The sequence below is a fragment of the Muntiacus reevesi genome, chromosome 1 (genome assembly GCF_963930625.1).
Source record: "Muntiacus reevesi chromosome 1, mMunRee1.1, whole genome shotgun sequence".
Lineage (NCBI taxonomy): Eukaryota > Metazoa > Chordata > Mammalia > Artiodactyla > Cervidae > Muntiacus > Muntiacus reevesi.
In genome coordinates this window covers 164,488,901-164,510,028 of record NC_089249.1, presented here as the reverse complement: position 1 = coordinate 164,510,028, position 21,128 = coordinate 164,488,901, and the positions used below count along the sequence as shown (strand labels likewise).

The following is a 21,128-nucleotide window of genomic DNA, read 5'->3' as shown; positions in this document are numbered from 1 at the left end:
AGAATTTTCATGACCTCTATTGACCTACCTGCATTTATGTATTTACATCTTCTCTTCTGTTACTAAGGTTAAACTATATCTGCTTTCCCCTGCAAAGGCCGACAGTCTCCTTGACTTTTGTACGAGATCCCATCTGCTCTTGTCCCCTCAAGGTTAATGCTGCAGCAGTTCTCCTTTTCTCTACTGCATTATCAATTCCCTCTCTGCTTGTGAACATCTTAACAGCACTTATGCTGTTATTTCTTCCATTTTTTAAAAAGAAATGCTTCTTTCAGCTACCACCTCGTTTCTCTCCTCCCCTTTCAGTATAATTTCTCAAATGAATTTTCTGAACTTACTGTTTAACGTTTTTCTCCTTGAACATATTCTGCTATGATGTTGCCTTGTGCCAGCCAACACATCCCTAAAACCAACTACAAAAGCACTTCTAAGAGGAAGTTTTATAACAATACAAGCCTACCTTGGGAAACAAGAAAAATATCAAGTAAACAACCTAACTTTACACCTAAAGGAACTTAGCAAACTAAACCCAAAGTGTAGAAGGTAAGAAATCATAAGGAATCAAAGCAGGAATAAATGAAAGAGAAATTAAAAAAAAAAAAAACACAATAGAAAAGATCATTGAAACTTTCAACAAGCTGGTTCTTTGAAAAGATAAACAAAATTTGATGTCTTTTAGCCAGACTCATCAAGAAAAAAATGAGGGCCCAAATCAATTCAGAAATGAAGAGAGCTCACAACTGACACCAGGGATATACAAAAGATCATAAGAAATTACTACAGACAGCTATATGCCAATAAATGAATAACCTGGAAGAAATGGACAAATTCCTAGAAATGTACCTCTCCCAACACTGAACCAGGAAGAAATAGAAAATAGGAATAGATCAATTACCAGTAATGAAATTGTTCGTAGTTTTTAAAACTCCTAAAAAACAAAATTCCAGGAGAAGATGGCTTCAGAGGTGAATGTTCCAAACATTACAGAAGAGTTAATACCTGTCCTCAAACTATTCTAAAATCTTGTAGTGGAAGGGATACTTCAGGACTTCCCTGGTGGTCCAGTGGTTAAGAATCCACCTGGCAATGTAGGAGACACTGGTTTGATCCCTGGTCTGGGAAGATTTCACACACCTTGGGGCAGCTAAGCCTGCATACATCAGCTGCTGAAGCCCAGGTGCCTTTAGCCTGTGCTCTGCAACAAGAGAAGCCACCACAATGAGAAGCCCATGCACTACAACTAGAGAAAGCCCATGTATAGCAACAAAACCCAGGCACAGCCAAAAATAATAAGTAAATAGAATTAAGAAGAAAAAATACTTCAAACTCATTACACAAGGCCAGCATCACCCTGATACTAAAACCAGACAAAGACACCATGAGAAAAGAAAATTACGGGTTAATAGTACTGATAAACATAGATGTAAAACTTCCCAATGAAATATTAGCAAAGTAAATTCAACCATAAAGGATCATGTACTATGATCAAGTGGGATTTATCCCAGGGATGTGATTATGGTTTGACATCTGGGTTTCCCTGGTAGCTCAGCTGGTAAAGAATCCACCTGCAATGCAGGAGACCCCAGGGTTGATTCCTGGGTCAGAAAGTTCCCCTGGAGAAAGGATAGGCTATCCACTCCAGTATTCTTGGGCCTCCCTGGTGACTCAGATGGTAGAGAATCCACCTGCAGTGCGGGAAACCTGGATTCGATCCCTGGGTTCAGGAGATCTCCTGGAGGAGGGCATGGTAATCCACTCCAGTATTCTTGCCTGGAGAATTCCATGGACAGAGGAGCCTGGTGGACTACAGTCCATGGGGTTGCAAAGAGTCAGGCACAGCTGAGCGACTAAGCACACACACGTCTGCAAATTGGTCGGTGTGACTCAGCACATTAAATTGAAGAATAAAAATTATGTTAATCTCAATAGATGAAAAAAGGCTTTGACAAAATTCAGCATCCGTTTGTGATTAAAAAGAAATAAAAAACTCAAAAAGTGTGAATAGAGGGTACATACCTCAGCATAACAAAGGCCGTATCTGACAAGCCCACAACTAACATCATACTCAATGGTGAAAAACTGAAAACATTTCTTCTAAGATCAGGAACAGAATGAGGATGTTCACTCTTACCACTTTGATTCAACATGGTATTGGAAGTTCTAGCCAGAGTGAAAGTGAAAGTCATTCTGTCGTATCCGACTCTGTACGCCCCCATGGACTGTAGGGTCCATGCAATTCTTCAGGCCAGAATACTGGAGTGGGAAGCCTTTCCCTTCTCCAGGGGATCTTCCCAACCCTGGAGATTGAACCCAGGTCTCCCTCATTCCAGAGTAGTCAGACAAAAAAAGAAGAATCCAAATTGAAAAGGAAGAAGTAAAATTGTCACTGTCTGCAGATGACATGTTTTACATAGAAAGTTCCAAAGACATCATCAAAAAACTTCTAGAGCTCATCAGTGAGTTCAGTAGAGTTCATCATGAGTTCAGTAAAACTAATCAGTGAATTCAGGATACAAAATAAATATACAGAAATCTCTTACACTTTCTATACAGTAACAGTGAACTGTCAGAGAAAACAATCTCATTTATAGTCACATGAAAAAGAGTAAAGTACCTTGGAATGTGTTTATGTATGGAGGAAAATACCTGTATTCAGAAAACTATAAGGCCCCCCCTGGAGTAGACAATGGCAATTCACTCCAGTATTCTTGCCTGGAGAATCCCAGGGACAGAGGAGCCTGGTGGGCTACAGTTCATGGGGTTGCAAAGAGTCCGACACGACTGAGTGACTAAGCACACAGGTGAAAGGATAATTAAACTGTGGTACATCCAGACAAAGAATATTATTCAGTGTTAAAAATACGTGAGCTGTTGAGCCCAAAAAACACTTGGAGGAAGTTTAAATGCATATTACCAATTGAAGAAGTCAGTCTGAAAAGGGAGGGAGGGAAGATTAGGTGGAGCAAGTGGGAATTTTAGGGCATTAAACTACTCTGTGATAATATAATTATAATGTAATCATAATTACACTATAATATATGTATAATGCCATAATACTATAACATGATGTGTAAAACATGTCACTGTGTCTTTGTCCAAACCCATAGAACGTGCAACACCAAGAGTGAACCATAGTGTAAACTATGGACTCTGGGTGGTTGTGATTTGTCAAGTAGTCTTGTCAGTTGTAGCAAATGTCATGCTCCAGTGGGGAAACCTTGATAATGGGGGAGGCAGTGGCAGGGGCTAAGTGGGAAATCTCTGTACCTTTCTCTCAATTTTGCTGTGAATCTAAAATGGACCTAAAGAAATAAAGTGTTTTATTCTATAAAAAAAAAAAAAAAGGAAAACTATAAGACACTCATGAAAGAAATTGAAGATGATACAGATGGAAAGATATACTGTGTTCCTGGATTGGAAGAATTACTACTGTTAAAAAGACCATACTCATGGCAGTGTACAGATTTCAGTGCAAACCCTATCAAGTGCCAATGGCACTTTTCATAGAACTAGAACAAAGAATTCTAAAATTTGTATGGAAAACATGAAAAATCTCAAGTAGCCAAAACAGTCTTGAGAAAGAGCAACAAAGCTGGAGGTATCATGTTCCCTGACTTCAGACTGTACTACAAAGCCACTGAAATGTTGGGAAGGATAAGGAGATGGAAGATTGCTTGCCTCTAATAACAGCTGCAATATTATGTGTTGGGAAGCTTGATCAGAGTAAGGTGGAGTAATGGTTAGTCTCAGCACCTGATAGATGCCAAAAGAATTCAGAAGAAGCAAAATTGCTAGACCTTGGATTTGATTCTTCTTCTATAATAACAACTTTTCCTTTAATCTCTCAGACTTTGTTTATTTGAAACCTGTTTTGTTTTTAGCATTGTGTTAGGCACTGGCAAATACAGAAGTGTGTGTATGGCCTAGTTTGGTTACCAGAAACAGTAGTAAGATACTTAACTATATGATAGTTCCCTGAGATTATGTAGAAATGGAGAGCATATCTTTGTAGAGTGGTGTAGATCCTTTTATAAGGCTTTACAAAAATTGATCCTTGAGTTGGACCTTGAAATAATGGTGGGGTTTTTGTAGGTAAAAAGAATGGTTTCGGGATAAATGTGATAGTAAAGGTACAGAAATGAATGTACACTTTGTAGGGAACCACTAGAGAACACCTTGCCTGGGGAAAAGAGTGGATGTTGAGGTCTTATGAGAAGTAATAAGACCTGTTGGATAGGGAAAAGTAAGTCCTCGGAAACGGCAGTGCATTTGAACTTCTGAGGCAGTAGAAATTAGGACGGTTTTGAAGATAGGAAGTAAAATGACTGAAACAGTGTTTTAGGAAGCATAGACAGAAATAGATTTAGGAGAAGAGATTGGAGTTAGCAAGAAGAAAAAGAATGGGGCTTGCTGACAGGACCAAAATAGAGGATAATGTACAGAGATCCCTTCAAGAGACTCATGAGACCTTGAGAGACTGGAAGAAAGGGAGTGTTCTGCTGCTGACAAAAATGGCAAAGAGGGGAGAATATGGGACACTTTGTACAGAATCTTTCCTGGCTTATTAATAACAAGGCAAGAAAATAGGATTCCTTCCTGAGGTTATACAGATATCAACAAATTTGTTGGGTTATTGGAAGTATGGTTTGGTTTTTCTACAACAGGAACTGGCAAACTATGGCCTGTGGACCAGATCCGCCCTGCTGTTTGTTTTTGTAAATAAAGTTTTACTGGAACGCAGTCACGCCCATTGGTTTATTATCTATGACTGGCTTTGCTCCACAGTAGCAGAGCTGAATAGCTGTAACCAAGACCTTTTGACCAGCAGCATTGAAAATATTTTCTCTCTGACCCTTTACAAAAAATGTTTGCTGACCTTTGCTATGCAAGATTCAGATTTCCTAGTGTATTACAACCATTAAATATCATTTAGTTTAACCTTCCATGTTTTATCAGTGGTGAGACTGAGGCCAAGAGGTAGTGTTTCCAAGGCCCTACCTTCATTAAGCTAATTATTGAGTCCAAGCCCAGGCCAGAACTCAGATCTCCTGACTCCCTGGCCAGCTCTTTTTACACTGTACAACTTATTACTAGTTGGTAAACATTGATGAGTCATGTTCTCATAGGAAACATTTTGGTGGTATTTCATTCCATTCATGTTTAAACATTTATGTATAGGTGCAGCTTAAAATATTTTTATAATGATTGGGGTTAATCTGTTAAGTATGTTGATGTGAAAACGTTTGGCACGCTTCATAAAATTGTTTTTAAAGGAACACTGGTACCATCATGATTAGTCTCTTATCCAGTGATACTTTTATTTGCAAGTGAGAGCACAGTTAAAGAAATCTTAAAATTTTGCTTTGGAAAAAGACCAGTGAATCACTTGATGTTCATTAATTGGAGTTTAAAATCAACATATGTTCTAAGGTAGCAAAGTTACATACACATTTGCCATCTTCTTCTGAGTTCAGGAGAAGAGTCAAATTAACTTCGGCAACAGCTGGGAATAAAAGTACTTTTGTGTTGGCACCTGTGGGTATCACAATAATGGGTGTGTGTAATGGGAAACCTCTGCTGGGGAAGATTTAGCCAAGCGCAATTAAGATTAATTGATGGAGTCAGCTTCAAAGCCAGAATTTCTATATTTTTATTACTGAAAGAGAGAATCTTTGCAAAGATCAAGTTTTCCACATATAGTATAAAGGATAAAGCTGTTTTAAACATAAAGCACTTCTGTTACTATGAAGAGCAAGAAATCTGTCTGCAGAGTTGTTGGCACAGATAAGGTAGGGGTTCAGTCTTGATCCTTGAATGAACTATATCTTCAGTGTCTGATGTGGTTACGAGGCTTGTTTCTTCTCTTGATGGGAAGAGGAAAAGACAAAGACAAACAGGACCTGATTTACTCACTGGTCTAACACTGTTGGGAATTAACTCAGTCACTAGGTATATAAATGATAAACAGAGCAAATACATTTAAACAGGACCCACTGGGAATTCAGTTTGGGAATAGAAGAAACAGTAAACAAGAGCATACAAATTCCAGGTGTAGCTTAAATAAGATTAAGATGGATCCTGAATGAGGAATAATAAAGTGTGTGATTAAAATCTGGATAATTCATATAACCTTATGGTCATATGGTGAATAAGATGTACACTCAGAAAATACACTAAAGTTAGATTGTATGAAGAAGTGGAAGGTTTGCCAATTTAAATATTTATCTCCTAAAGCAGAGTTCTTTTATTTATTTATTTTTTTAATATTTTATTTACTTGGCTGCATTGGGTCTTAGTTGTGATGTGCAGGATCTTTTGTTGCCGCACACAGACTCTGTAGTTGTGACTTGCGGACTTAGTTGTTCTGCAGCGTGTGGGATCTTAGCTTCCCAATCAGAGATTGAACTCATGTCCCCTACATTTCAGGGTGGATTCTTAACCACTGATCACCAGGGAAGTCCCCCAGAGTTCTTTTAACTAACTTTGAAGAAACTTCTTCCTAGAACTCATATATATTTGGATCTCACTTTTACTGTTACTTTTCTTGGGTTGTACTCAGTCACTTCAGTAGTGTCTTGACTCTTTGTGACTTTATGGACTAGAGCCTGCCAGGCTCCTCTACCCATGGGATTCTCTAGGCAAGAATATTGGAGTGGGTTGCCTTTTCTTTCTCCAAGGGATCTTCCCGACCCAGGAATTGAACCCACATCTCCTGCATTGCAGGCAGATTCTTTACCAACTAAGCCACTTGGGAAGCCACTTTCATGGGTTACATGTGGGTATTTTGGTTAATACATGATTATACTGTAGGGATCATTATGGAGAGATAGTCAGACACAGTCATTTTCAAGAATTCAGTAGGACAGTTCAGGTATCTCTCAGATAATCATAGGATTAAGCCATAGGATTTAATCAGAAGCATCAGTGACCATTTATTTCTTCAAGAAACATACAAGTGACCAACTTGAGAGCATAGTGTTGGTCTGTGGTATTGCTGCAGTTTAAAAGAAACCTGGTGTTTAGAAGTACAGCCTTTTTTTCAGGTGATGTCTGTGAACCTGATGAATAATTCTCCCAAAGTAGACTCAGGGTTGTTCAAGACTTGCTAAGAGTAACTCCTCCCTTTTTCCTACTCAGGGATGCAAGTGAGAGAGATCTCATTATATGGATAACCTTAAATCTACTTTGTCTCTATTTTGAAAGAAACATTTACCAGCTTGTTTTTTAAGATCTCCTATTAGGAACAATGGAGAAGGAAATGGCAACCCACTCCAATACACTTGCCTGAAAAATTCCATGGACTGAGGAGCCTGGTAGGCTACAATCCATGGAGTCTCGAAGAGTTGGACATGACTGAGTGACTTTGCTTCACTTCATTAGGAACAAATTATTTGCCTTATACCCCAGAACTGATCAGGAGAGTACTAGATTGAAAACCATTATTCTTGAGAAAGGTAAACGTTAAAATATTACAGTAATGTCACTGGCCAGAATACTAGTTTACCTTGGTAGCCTAAGCATGTTGATAACTAAAGAAGACAAATAAGTCATCTAAATGCACGTTCTTTTATGCCAGTGACTACCTGTTGTACCATTGGTGTTTAATTCGCTGATTATCATGAAAGCCTTCTAATAACATATGTTCTTGCCCCAGAATTTATTTTCTACAACAGCCAAGGTGATCTTTTTTTCTTTTTTAAATTAAGACATTTTATTTTGAGATAATAGTACATTCTCACTGTTACTATAAGAAACAATACAGGCATGCCTTCCAGTCATTTAATATATATCCATTGGAGACTGTGCTAGGCACTGGGAATACAAAGATGAACAAGACCCAAGGGAGAACCACCAGCAGACAGTGTTCATGCAGTGGGAGATTTGGTGAAAGTTTGGTGCTGGAAATTGAGTTCCAAGTTACCAGCATTTGAAACCAGAGAGTGGAGGGCATTCACTTTTTTAGACCTCCAGAAATTAGAGGCTTACCATAATCCTAGAAAGTTTTATTCAAGAGAAACACATGGATGTCAGAACAGTGAGCTTGGTGGCATTTGAACCTTGAACCAATAAGCTTCCTAGCAGCCACCTGAGGAAGCAGAATGGTTTTGAAATTCTGCAAAAGCCCATCTCCACAGAATTGTCACTCTTTGACCTATTTGGCAACATTCCGAAAACCTCTGCTCTCAGCATTTGTCTTTATTTCAGATCCCACTCTGCCAAAAGATCTATTCCAGGGCACTTATCAAAAAGAACCATTGGCAATTGTTTAACATGGCATTTGTCTGAGGAGGAATTACCAGTTCAGGTAACAAAAGGCTGACAAAAAATTTAAAAAGAAAAACTGAGATAAAGGATATCCATAGAGGACTTTGAAAACCTCTGATGTTTTCCTAGTACTCTGGAAGGTAGCACAAATGTATAGTGCTGTGTGTCTGCCAGGGAATGACTTGAGAAGGCTATAATCCCTCACTCTTCTTTACCGAGAGGCTCCATACAGGTAGGAGATGAAGGGCAAGGCAGAGCTTTTAACTTCCTACTGAAATATTGAAAGGATGCCCCAACACACACACAGAGCTGTTTGGCAAAAACAGAAAGACTACTGGTGGTCCAGTAGTAAAGAATCCACCTGGCAATGCAGGGGGACATTGGTTCAGTCCTTGGTCTGGGAAGATTCTGCATACCTTGGGGCAACTAAGCCCATGCACAACTGAAGCCTTCATGCTCTAGAGACCATGTTCTGCAACGAAAGAAGCCACTACAATAAGAAGCCCATGCACTGCAACTGGAAAAAATAGCTCGCCGCAATTAGAGAAAGCCTGCATGTAGCAGAGGCCCAGTGCAACAAAAAAAATTTTTTTTTTTAAAGTAGACTTACTTTTTCATGGCATTTAGGCAACATATTCAGCTTGTTGAATTAAGCTAATGAAGCAGAGACCACATATGACAGAATATGGGCTTTACAGAATTATTCCAAGAAAATCACTAAGCAAATAGTAACAATAGTAAACCCCAAGAGGTGGAAGATTCTGATTTCTGGAGTTGCCACAATATATTTTTTAAAATATTCACTTACTTTAAAAAAAAAAAAAAAGGTAGCCCATACACAGGGAAACAGTACGAAAAGGCAAAAAGATGAAACTGAAAGATGAACTCCTCAGGTTGGTGGTGGTGGAGGTGGTTTAGTCGCTAAGTCATGTCTGACTCTTGCGATCCCATGGACTGTAGCCTGCCAGGCTCCTTTGTCCATGGGATTCTCCAGGCAAGAATACTGGAGTGGGTTGCCATTTCCTTCTCCAGAGTATCTTCCTGACCTAGGAATCGAACTCAGGTCTCCTGCATTGCAGGCAGATTCTTTACCGACTGAGCTATGAGGTAAGTCCTATGAGGGTACCCAGTATGCTGCTGGAGGCGAGTGGAGAAGTAACTCCAGAAAGAATGAAGAGACAGAGCCAAAGCAAAAACAACTCCCACTTGTTGATGTGACTGGTGATGGAAGTAAAGTCTTACACTGTAAAGAACAGTATTGGATAGGAGCCTGGAATGTTAGCTCTGTGAATCAAGGTAAATTGGAAGTGGTTTCAAATAGGAGATGGCAAGAGTGAACATAGATATTTTAGGAATCAGTGAACTAAAATGGACTGAAATGGATTAATTTAACTCAGATAACCATTATATCTACTACGGTGGGCAGGAATCCTTTAGAAGAAATGGAGTAGCCGCATAATCAATGAAAGAGTCTGAAATGCAGTTCTTGGGTGCAGTCTCAAAAACGACAGAATAATCTCTGTTCGTTTCCAAGGCAAACCATTCAGTATCACAGTAATCCAAGTCTATGCCCCAACCAGTAATACTGAAGAAGCTCAAGTTGAACAGTTCTATGAAGACCTACAAGACCTTCTAGAACTAGCACCCAAAAAAAATGTCCTTTTCCCAACCCAGGGATCGAACGCAGGTCTCCCACATTAGGCGAATTCTTTACCGTCTGAGCCACCGGGGAAGCCCATGAGGAACAAAAGAGCCCCAAAATATGTGAACTGGCAGAGTCGAAGGGTGAAATAATTCAAATACAAAGGTTGGAGACTTTAATACCCCACTTTGAGTAGCGGATAAACCAACTAGGTAACAAGGATATGGAAGGCTTGAGCACTACTGTAAACCAACTAGACCAAGCAGACATCTGTAGAATACTGTATCCAAGAGCAGCAGAATTTTTCTCAATTGCACATGGAACATTCTCTAGGGTAGAAATATGTTAGGCCATAAAACAAACCTTGGTAAATTTAAAAGGATTGAAATCATACAGTGTGTTCTTTGGCCACAGTGAAATGAAATTAGAAATCAGTAACAGAAGGAAATTTGGGAAATTCACAAATAATGTGAAAATTAAACTACACCTCAAAATAAGCAGATGATCGGAGGAAAAAAATGGTAAATTAGAAAGCACATTGGGATGAATGATGAAAGCACAACACACTGAAATTTAGAGGACGCAAGTTAGGGGATGCACTTAGTGGAAATTTATGGTTGTAAAATGTCAGTCTTAAAAAAGAAGAAAGATCCTGGGAGTTCCCTGGTGGCCTAGTGGTTGAGATTCCAGGCTTTCATTGCTGTGGCCTGGGTTCACTCCCTGGTTAGGAAACTGAGCTCCTGCAAGCCGCATTGTGTGGCCAAAAAAAAAGAGACCTCAAATTAATAACTTAACCTCCTGCCCTAAAAGTCAGGAAAGAGTAGACTAAACCCAAAACAAGCAGAAGGAAGGAGGAGGATAATGATTAGAATGTAAATAAATGAAATAAAACAAAATCAATAGAAAAAGTGGTAAAAGTTGCTTTTGTTTTTAAAGATCAACAAAATTGATAAAGTTTTAGTTAGACTGAACATGAAAAAAGAATACTCAAATTATCAAAATCAGGAACAAATGAGAGGACATGACAACTGACATTGTAGGAATAAAGATTATAAGAGTATTCCTTGAATGACTGTATGCCAAAATGTTGGATTTACTGAGATAAAATGGACAGATCTTAGAATGAAACAAGCTACTAAAACTAACAAAGACAACAACAACAAAAGAAAAACTGAATATACATACCTATGACTAGTAAAGAGATTGAGTAGGTAATTTTAAAACTTCGCATTGGGGGCCTCACTAACACACACAACGGAGGGGCAGCTGGTGGAGGGCTGGGCTGAGGTGAGGGGCCAGGGTCCCAAGGGCCAAGTGCTGCCTGAGTCCAGCTTCCAGGCCTCTGCATAACCAAAGATACCATCAAGATGCCCAAGATGGAAAAAACTGTGCTCCAGAATGATTCCAATGAAGCAGAGAATGGAACCCATAAGCCTGAAACACCAGAGCAAACCCAAGAAAACCAGAGCTTCTGTTTAGATGATCACTCTGCTGCAAGCCGACCTGAAGTACTTTCTGTCACGGATCTAATAGAGACAGTTAATGAAATTTCTAAGCTTAGCATTGCTCATGAAATTGTGGTAAATCGAGATTTTTACATGGAAGACAGTGTATTACCTCCCAACAGTCTGGAAGGCAGGATTATGGAGACAATGTACAAGGCTTTTTGGGATCATCTGAAAGTCCATCTGTCAAGTACTCCAGCTGGCTTCACTTCCACACTTAAACTCCTAAAAGAAGTTAAGGAGATATTGCTATCACTGCTATTACCACGCCAGAATAGCCTAAAAGATGAGATTGAAGAAGCTCTGGACATAGATCTCCTCAAGCAGGAAGCAGAGCATGGGGCCCTGGATGTCCCTCATCTCTCCAACTACATTCTTAAGTTGATGACCCTGCAGTGTGCACCAGTCCGAGATGAAGCAGTGCGAAAATTAAAGAGCATAACAGATCCTGTGCAGTTACTGAGGGGCATCTTCCATCTTCTGGGCCTGATGAAAATGGACATGGTGAACTATTCTATACAGAGCCTCCGACCCTACCTGAAGGAACAGTCTATCCTGTATGAACGAGCTAAATTCCAGGAATTCCTCAACAAGCAACCCAATCTCCTTGATTGCACCACAAAATGGCTAACCAAAACAGCTCTAGACCTCACTACACCACCTTCAAGTTCTCCTGACTCTCCCAGCTCCTCCAGCGTGGCCCGTTCATCTCCAAATTGGGCAGTGGACAACCCACAACTTCCCAGTTCCACAGTGGTGCTATACCAGGGTTACCGGAACCTTCTTCTCTGGGATTTTGACAGTAAAGAGTTTCCCGAGACTGCTAATGGATAGAATCCGGCTGCGGGACATGGAATCCCAGTTGAAGCAGTTGGCCATTCTGACCTCAGTCTTGCTAGTGGAGAAGTTTCTCTGGTAGTGCTTTATTCAGTTCGACTGAATTTGTGAATAAACTGAAACACATAACCAAGGCCCTGATGGAGGGATTTAACTCCAGACCTGAAGAGGCTATGGTGTGTGTGAGTGAACAAGTGTCTCAGAAAATCCATGAACGCCTCAAAGACATGGGCCTAACTGCCCTGAGTAGTGAAAAGAAAGCCTCTCTTAGAGGCCAACTTCAGAACATTGCCAAGAAAGAGAACTGTGTTCGTAGCATCATTGATCAGCGGATCCACTTGTTTCTCAAAGGCTGTTTGGTTCTCGGGATGCAGGAGTCTCTGCTAGACTTCCCTGTTGGCCTTATTCTCATCAAGGGGGAGTTGACAAAACTGGGTTGGAAGTTTTTCAATCTGATGTGTCACAATCAGCAGGTATTTAGCCTCTATTATGATGAAATACTTAAAGATATCATCCCTTCAGCTCAGGCACAAGAAACAGAAGTGAAGTCTATCTGATGGTGCCACACCCCAGTCTGTCAATAGGGACCCAGGAGAGAGGGCTAAGTATGTTCCTGGGATGACATCACCTGTGCCCAGCAGAGTAGCCTCTTCCTCACTTCAACCTGGACACAGGGCTGTAGGATTCCAGCATGTAAATACAAACTGGCCCAGCCTCCTTCATAATAAACTTCTGTGCTGCAAGGAAAAAAAAAAAAAAACTTCGCATAAAGAAAAACCCGCACCTTCACTGGTGAGTTGTACAAAACACCTATAGAAGAATTTACACCAGTCCTTCACAAAGTCTTCTAGAAAATAAAAGAGGAGGGGGTGCTTCCAAACTCATGCACTGAGGCCATTATTATCCTGACAACCAAAACCAGACGAAGACATCAAAAGAAAGATACAGACCAATATCTGTAATGAGTATGGATGCACAAATCCTCAACAAAACCCAGCAATATAAAATAAAGAAATGCTGTCTGCACTCTGTATCCATAGGTTCTGCCTCCAACTACGATTAAAACTATTCAGGGGAATATTTTCCAGAAAGTTCCAGAAAGCAAAACTTGAATCTACATGCTCCAACAACTGTACATACCTTTTTACTGTATTGGGCTTCCACAGTGGCTCAAGGGTAAAGAATTCACCTGCAGTACAGGAGACACTGGTTTGATCCCTGGGTGAGGAAGATCTTCTGGAGGAGGAAATGGCAACCCACTCCAGTATTCTTGCCTGGAGAATCCCCTGGACAGAGGAGCTTGGAGGACTACAATCCATAGTGTCACAGAGAGACAGGCACGGTGGTATTATGAACAATCTAGGGGTGATTTAAAGTATACAGAAGGTTATATGTGCATAGGTTATATGTAAATACTGTGCCATAGAATAAAGGACAAAAGGTATGTTTGTCTCTGTCATCAGAGGCAGAAAAAGCATTTAACAAGATCCTGCACACTTTTGTGTTAAAAACATTCAGCAGTCTAGGAATAAGCTGAAAACTTCCTCGCCCCAATAAGAGCATTTGTGGAAAGCCACGGCCAACTTTATACTTAATGATGAAAGATTGAGTGGTTTTCCATAAGATCCGGGACAAAACAAGAATGTCTACTTTTGCTACTTCTATTCAGTATTGTATGGGAAGTTTTAGCTGGAGCAATTAGGCAGGGAAATAGCTAAAAGGCTTCTCGATTGAAAAGGAAGGTGTATAATTATTTCTGATTGCATGTATCATGATCTTGTATATAAATGATTCTAATGAGATCAATGTACAAAAATGATTTTTATTTATATACATCTAACGAACAACATGAAAATGTAATTAGTAAAACAATTCCATGTACAATAGCATCAAAAGAATAAAAAACTAGGAATAAAAGAAGTACAAGACTCATTTGTATACTAAAGACTTCAAAAATTTGTTGAAAGAAGTAGATGGAACAATATCCCATGTTCATGGACCAGAAAACAATACTTTTAAGACGGCAGGACTCCCCAAATTGATCCTCAGATTCAGTGCTGCCTGTATGAAAATTCTGTTTTTCTCTTTTGGAGAAATTGAAAAGATGATCCTAAAATTCATGTGGAAATTCAAGGGGCCCTGGATAGCCCAAACAGTCTTGTAAAAGAACAGAGTTGGAGGGCTCATTCTTCTTTATTTCAAAGGTCACTAAAAATGTCAGTAATCAAGACCATGTTTTTCTGGCAAAAGGGTAGGGGGAAAAAAAATCAATAGACTGCAATTGAAAGTCCAGAAATAAGCCTTCACACTTAATGGCCAGTTGATTTTCTACATGGCTGCCAAGATAATTCAGTGGGAGAAAGAATAGTCTTCAGTAGTTGATTCTTTAACAAATGGATATCTACTTGTAGCAGAATGAAGTTTGATCCTTAATACCATGTGCAGAATTTAACTCGGAATGAATCACAGACTTAAATGTACTAGCTAAAACTGTATCATCTTCAGAGAAAATACAAGAATTAATAAGACCCTTGATTACGCTGTTTCTTATATCTGACACCAATAACACAGGTTACAAAAGGCAAAACAAGTAGGACTTTATCCAACTTTGTATGTCAAAGTCAACAGCATGAAAAGTTGATCTGCAGAATGGGAGAAAATATTTGCTAGTGATATATATATATATATTCAATAATATATATAGGATTGAATATATGTAGAATTGAACTGAATTCTTGAATCCTGAATATATATAGAATTCTTGAAGATCAGTACTAAAAAGACAAATAATTTAATTATTAAAACGATCAAATTGTTTTTAATCATTAGATTGGGGGTTTTTTTTGAGCGGTTTTAGATTTACAGAAAAATTGAGTGGAAAGTACAGAGTTCCCATATGTACTCCCTCACCCCTGGAGTCACCTGTTGACATCTTGCCATTGATGTCTTAAATTTGTTAACAGTAGGTGAGCCAATACATTATTACCTACTAAAATCCATAGCGTGTATTAGGTCTCACTCTTGGAGTTGTGCATGCTGTGGGTTTGACAGACCTATAATGACCTGTATCTACCATTGCAGTGTCGTACAGCGCAGTGTCACTGCCCTGAAGTACTCTGCCTATTCATCCCTCACTTTCCTCTCATGCCCCTGACAGTCCCTGATCTTTTTACTGCCTCCATAGTTTTACCTTTTCTGGAATATCATGTAGTTGGAATCATACATTATGTAGCCTTTTCAGATTGACTTCTTTCACTTAACAATATGCATTTAAGGTTCCTAGATGTTTTTGTCTCTGTCTCTTTTTCCCCAAATTATTATCAAACTCATATTGTCCTTACTCATTTTTTTAAATTATTTTTTATTGAAGGATAATGGCTTTACAGAATTTTGCTGTTTTCTGTCAAACCTCAACATGAATCAGCCATATGTATACCCTCCCTTTGGAAACTCCCTCCCATCTCCTTCCCCATCCCACCCCTCTAGGTTGATACACGTCCTGTGTTTGAGTTTCCTGAGATAAACAGCAAATTCCCCTTGGCTATCTATTTTACATATGGTAATGTAAGTTTCCATGTTACTCTTTCCATATATCTCACCCTCTCCCCCTGTCCATAAGTCTATTCTCTACATCTGTTTCTCCGTTGTTGCCCTGTAAATAAATTCTTCAGTACCATTTTTCTGGATTCCATATATATGTGTTACACTACAGTATTTATCTATCTCTTTCTGATTCACTTCACTCTGTATAATAGGTTCTAGGTTCATCCACCTCATTAGAACTGACTCAGATGTGTTCCTTTTTATGGCTGAGTAGTATTCCATTGTGTATATATACAACTTCTTTATTCATTCATCTGTCAATGGACATCTAGGTTGCTTCCATGTTCTAGCTATTGTAAATAGTGCTGCAGTGAACAATGGGATACATGTATATCTTCCAGTTTTGGTTTCCTCAGGGTATGTGCCTAGGAGTAGGATTGCTGGGTCATATGGTGGTTTTATTCCTAGTTCCTTACTTCATTTTTTAAACCAACCAAAGTCCATGATAGGTTTCAGTCTTTGTGCTGTGTATTCTGTTATCTGAAATTCTCAGGAGTCTAAATCTGCTATTTATTGTGTGTGGTGACATTTCTGGAGTGGCTTGTTTATTTGTGCTTTTTATATAGTTTGGGATTGTGAGCATCAGTTTTGGTGGGATGGATGGGGGTAGGGAATGCTTTATGTCTGAAAATTTTCACAGGCCTTGGTTAGCATGTGTCTCTATAAATCATTTTTACATTTTCTTCTACCAGGTGATTCAAAGATATTACCAGCCAAAGTCTTCTTTTTATTTTGTTTTTCTCAGTTTGGATTTTTTAGACAAGCAGAATAGTATTATATCAGACTCCTAGTTTGAATGAGGACAGATTAAAATTCCCAAAGACTTTTTGGTCCTACCAGAACCAGGGTGAGATGGACCAACATATTTTCCTGTTATATCCCTGTTCCTCCCCTTTTTTTTAGTCTGTACTTTCTCTGAGTTTTTAGCTCTTCAGGAGTTCCAACCATATGCTGAAGGGCTCAGTGCCAACTTCCTGTCCTCAGGTTCAAGCTTTTTCATCTAAACATGACTTGTAAAACCCAAGCCTCTTAGTGAAATTACCAACAACCCCAGCAAGTTAAGGCAGTTGTCCATTCACACTTCTTTCTTGAGTTTTCAACTGTGTATTTAAGAAACATATTAGTTGTGTTTTATCCAGGATTTCTAAGTGCTTTGTCACAGGAGAATTTTCAGACATTATTCTTGTCAAGTTCAACTCTTTGTTTTTATTCCTTATTCAGCACCAGGGCTGGCAGGGAAGTATATAACCATTATCTATAAAATTCATACAGTAAAGTGTTATGTTTTTTTTTCTTTGACACCTGAGTTTCTAACATTAGCCTTTATCCACAAAGCTTTGATTTCTGGTATATTTAAATGTCATTAATAATGTTTCTGCATGATTTATATTTTTGTATCATTAAGTTTATCAGACTTTATGAGGTAAATCTTGATAAGGAAAAAATCTGAGGAGACTGTGTAGGGTTTGGAAGAAGCTTGAGGTGAAGACATGGTGTATAATGAATGAGCCTGAGTAGTCTTTCAGATGCTTCTAAGTTCTTAGCTGGTTTTGCTGTCAGTTCACTTCAATTCAGTAAATGTCTAGACATAAAACAATCATATATTCCTTGCCTTCAAAGAGCAAACAGTTGGGAATATAGTTTTCTTTCTATTTGGTAATAGTGTATTGTCAGTTCTACCCTTAAAGCATCTCAGTAGAGCATAGTGGCCAAGAGTATGGACTCTAGAGCCAGACCACCTGGGGTAGATCTAAGGATGTGTACTACCTATAAAACTTTTGTCAAGTTACAAAATAATCTCTCTGTGCTTCAAGTTTTGTAATCTAAATAGGGATAACAGTAGTTTATCTACATTGTAGGACTGTTGTGTAGATGTAATAATTTAGTTTATATAAATTTGTAGAACAGTATATGACATACGTGATGTTGTATAAGGTTTAGAAATATTATCATCATTATTACTTTCACAGTGCTTTTTTTTCTTCACATCTTATTGCTGTCTCTGCCTCGATAATCTGTTTACATTCTCCTTTCTGTCTTGTGAACTGATAAAAAAAACTCTTAAGTCACAACAGAACATTAGGATAAAAGAACAAATATACAATCAACATAATCCAGCCTTTCTCTTGAATAGGTACATATTTGCAGTAGTCATGTATTGAACCCATGCTATGTAGTTAGTGTATATAGACAGAATACTCAATTAAAACTCACTATATTTTTAACAGTTATTATTGAGTTGTAAGGTCTTATGTTTTTCTGGTTTTCTAATATAAATACTTTTATAAGCAGGAGAAATTAATAAATATAAGTTAATCAAACTAAAAACTATGCTGAATTCCAGTCATCCCTTCCAGGTGTATATCCTGAAAAACAGTAACAGCAAAATCTTCTGATTCCCCATAAAACACAAAGGATAAATCCCATGTCCTAGAGTCTCCACTAGCATTAGCCTAATCAGCAAGAAATACCGTGCTCCGCTGTCCCCCTATCTCACGTGATTGCCTTTCAGAGGTCTCAGTTCTAAGAGGAAGTGCCACGTGTTGGAACTTGGGGCTTGGCGAGCTTTAGCACCTCTCACCCTCCTTAGCCAGTCGCCCTCATGCAGTGTGAGCCCGCGCAGCCGTGGCGCGGCCCCATCCACGACGCCTTCTGGTGCCGAGGAGCTGTTCTGTCTGTGCTGTGTGCTCAGTTGTGTCCGACTCTTTGCAACCCTGGGGACTGTAGCCTGCCAGGGCATTGTCCATGGGGATTCTCCAGGCAAGAATGCTGGAGTGGGTAGCACTGGGTTCGACTCCCAACCCAGGAATCAAACCGGGGTCTCCTCTTTGCAGGCGGATTCTTTACCAGCTGAGCTACCGGGGAGCCCGTCCTAAGTGTCTAATCTTACTTATTAATTCAGCTTTTCTTTCACTGAGTGCCAGCTAAGTGTAAATATCACTCTTTAGAGTTTTATCAGATAGTCCTCCTCCCCTCATATGCCGTGACTACTCTCTCATTTGTTTGTGTGCTCATTCTGGCAACTTTTGAGGGGTCCTTCACCCCTGTGTCCACCTGGACACTGGTGTCCCCCGAGGGGCTGTTTTCCTTAAGCCCTTTGCCCACTCCAGTCCTCACTGTGCTCTTGTTCTCCGTCTTTCCCACTTACCCTGCCGCTTTGTGGGCACGCACTTGTTTATCTTGTAGCTGTCTTTCATTCCAACACATATTTATTGATATTCCTTCATGTACCTGGCACTGTTGTACGCTGAAGATACAGTAGTGAATGAAATAAATTTTTACCCTCCTGAAACATGTATTCTAGTGGATAAGATAAATAGTAAACAAAGATTTAATTATTATTTGATGCATGTGTTATATTTGTCTTAATAGTTATAAAATGTAAACCCAGAAATAAGATTCATATTTAAGAATAAGAAAGATATTTCAATACCTGTCAAGGTACAAAGTATTTCTAGCTACTGATTGAAATTCTCAAAATCTTGTCAGTGACCTTCATTTTAATTTACTTTAGCTGAAAGTATTTTGTGGCATGTATTTTATTTTTAGTGTGCTTTTAAGCTTTTTATTGCAGTAGCTGGGGACAAGTAATATAACTATTACTAATGAGGTGTTAAAAAGTATGTCATCTTAATTTTTTTGTCATATTTCCACATTTCCTCTACATTCAAGAAAATGCAGGTGTTTGGGGCAAAATGCTAAGATTTTCTTTACCCCCACCCTAAGAAAAAAGTTAACTGGTGTTTATTTGTTAAACAATGATCCTGAGGCAGGCATTCAGGGGGTTGGTGGGTAAAAGTACAAAACGAGGGTATGGTATTGGCTTTTTGGGGATTTAGAGCCTGTAAGGAGGGACAGGTAACAGACACAATCAGATTTGTTTATTACTTAGTAAAATGAAAGTGGAAAGTAAGACTAGAAGAATGTTCCAGTGTTAATAGCCTAGATAGGTGTGTGTGAGGCAAATGAGTTCTTAATCAGAAGGTTAAAATAATTCTGCTATTAAATAGGCCCACCATAAAACAGTGCTACTTTCTCAATAAAAACCTGAATGGAAGTAAAACTATCAAGTTAATGAATAATAAAAGAGCATGTGTTAAAATTAGGTACTTAGCTTCCCAGGAGGTACTAGTGGTAAAGAACTTAACCTGCCAATGCAGGAAGCACAAGAGATGCAGGTTCGATCCCTGGTTGGCAAGATCCCCTGGAGGAGGAAATGGCAACCCACTCCAGTATTCTTGCCTGGAGAATCCCATGGACAGAGAAGCCTGGTAGGCTGCAGTCCATAGGGTCACAGAGAGTCGGACAGAACTGAAGCGGCTTAACAGGCCTAACCCGAGCATGTGCTTGGGTGTTATGGACCTTGTGTTAGAAACGTCATTATCAGGCATATAGTTGTATTCTAAAATGTAAGGTAAATGTCAATATTGAACACAAACCAAAAGAATGTTAGTATTTAAAATTTACTAGAAATGTATAGCTTTTAGAGAAAAGTTGGAAGTCAGTTTGAGAAATTGCTGGAGATTAGTCCAGTGCAGGGGCGTGGTTACCACAGCACCCTGTGTCAGACTCAGAAGGCCCTGAGATGCTGGAAGAACAAAAGCGCTCCTTCTCCTGGGAACTCGCTGGATTTGCTGTTCCAGCAGTGCTGCTCTGTTACTCGGTTACATTGAAATACCTCTGTTCCTTCAGGACCATGCTCACTTTTAGGCCCTTGCATGTCTTTTTCTTCGTGTCTGGAACAATTTTCTTATTTCTCTCTACTTTTTCTCATAGCTTATTCCTACGCATTCTTTTAATTCACATATCAGTTGTGACTTCATCCAAAAAGTTGTTTTCAAATCCCTCCCCCCAAATTTCAGTTAGATTTTTCTGACAAAAGGTATTTCAAAAATACTCTGTACACCCCCAGTGTAGTCTTTAACATGCAGTATAATCTTGCGTATTTATTATCCCTGTGAGTTACACGAGGGCAAAAATGACTTGTATCCCCAATGTCTAGCACAGTACATAAGTATTTTGTAAATAGCACTATTTTGACTGAAGGATACGTACATTTTCCTTCTGAACAGCTTTAGTGCACAGACGATTTTGGATATCATTTATAAGACTGCTCTTCTCCTCAAAGAGTTCATCATCTAGTTGGAGGGCCAAAGTAAAATCATGCGAAAAGGTAGAATAAGAAATGATAAAGGCCAATGTGAATCACTAGTTTAATGGTTGACTCAAAGTAGAATTAAAAATAGCCCAATTAAAAGTGTAGACAACGTGATGTG

The 21,128-nt window shown here is 39.1% G+C and overlaps 1 protein-coding gene and 1 pseudogene across 2 annotated transcripts in view; both read left to right on the top strand.

Moving 5' to 3' along the window:
• RLF (RLF zinc finger) overlaps nucleotides 1–21,128 on the top strand; it is a 79,163-nt gene that overhangs the window by 41,024 nt on the left and 17,011 nt on the right. The gene's annotated exons all lie outside the window — the stretch shown is intronic.
• LOC136164676 (T-complex protein 11-like X-linked protein 2) lies at nucleotides 10,922–12,806 on the top strand (annotated as a pseudogene).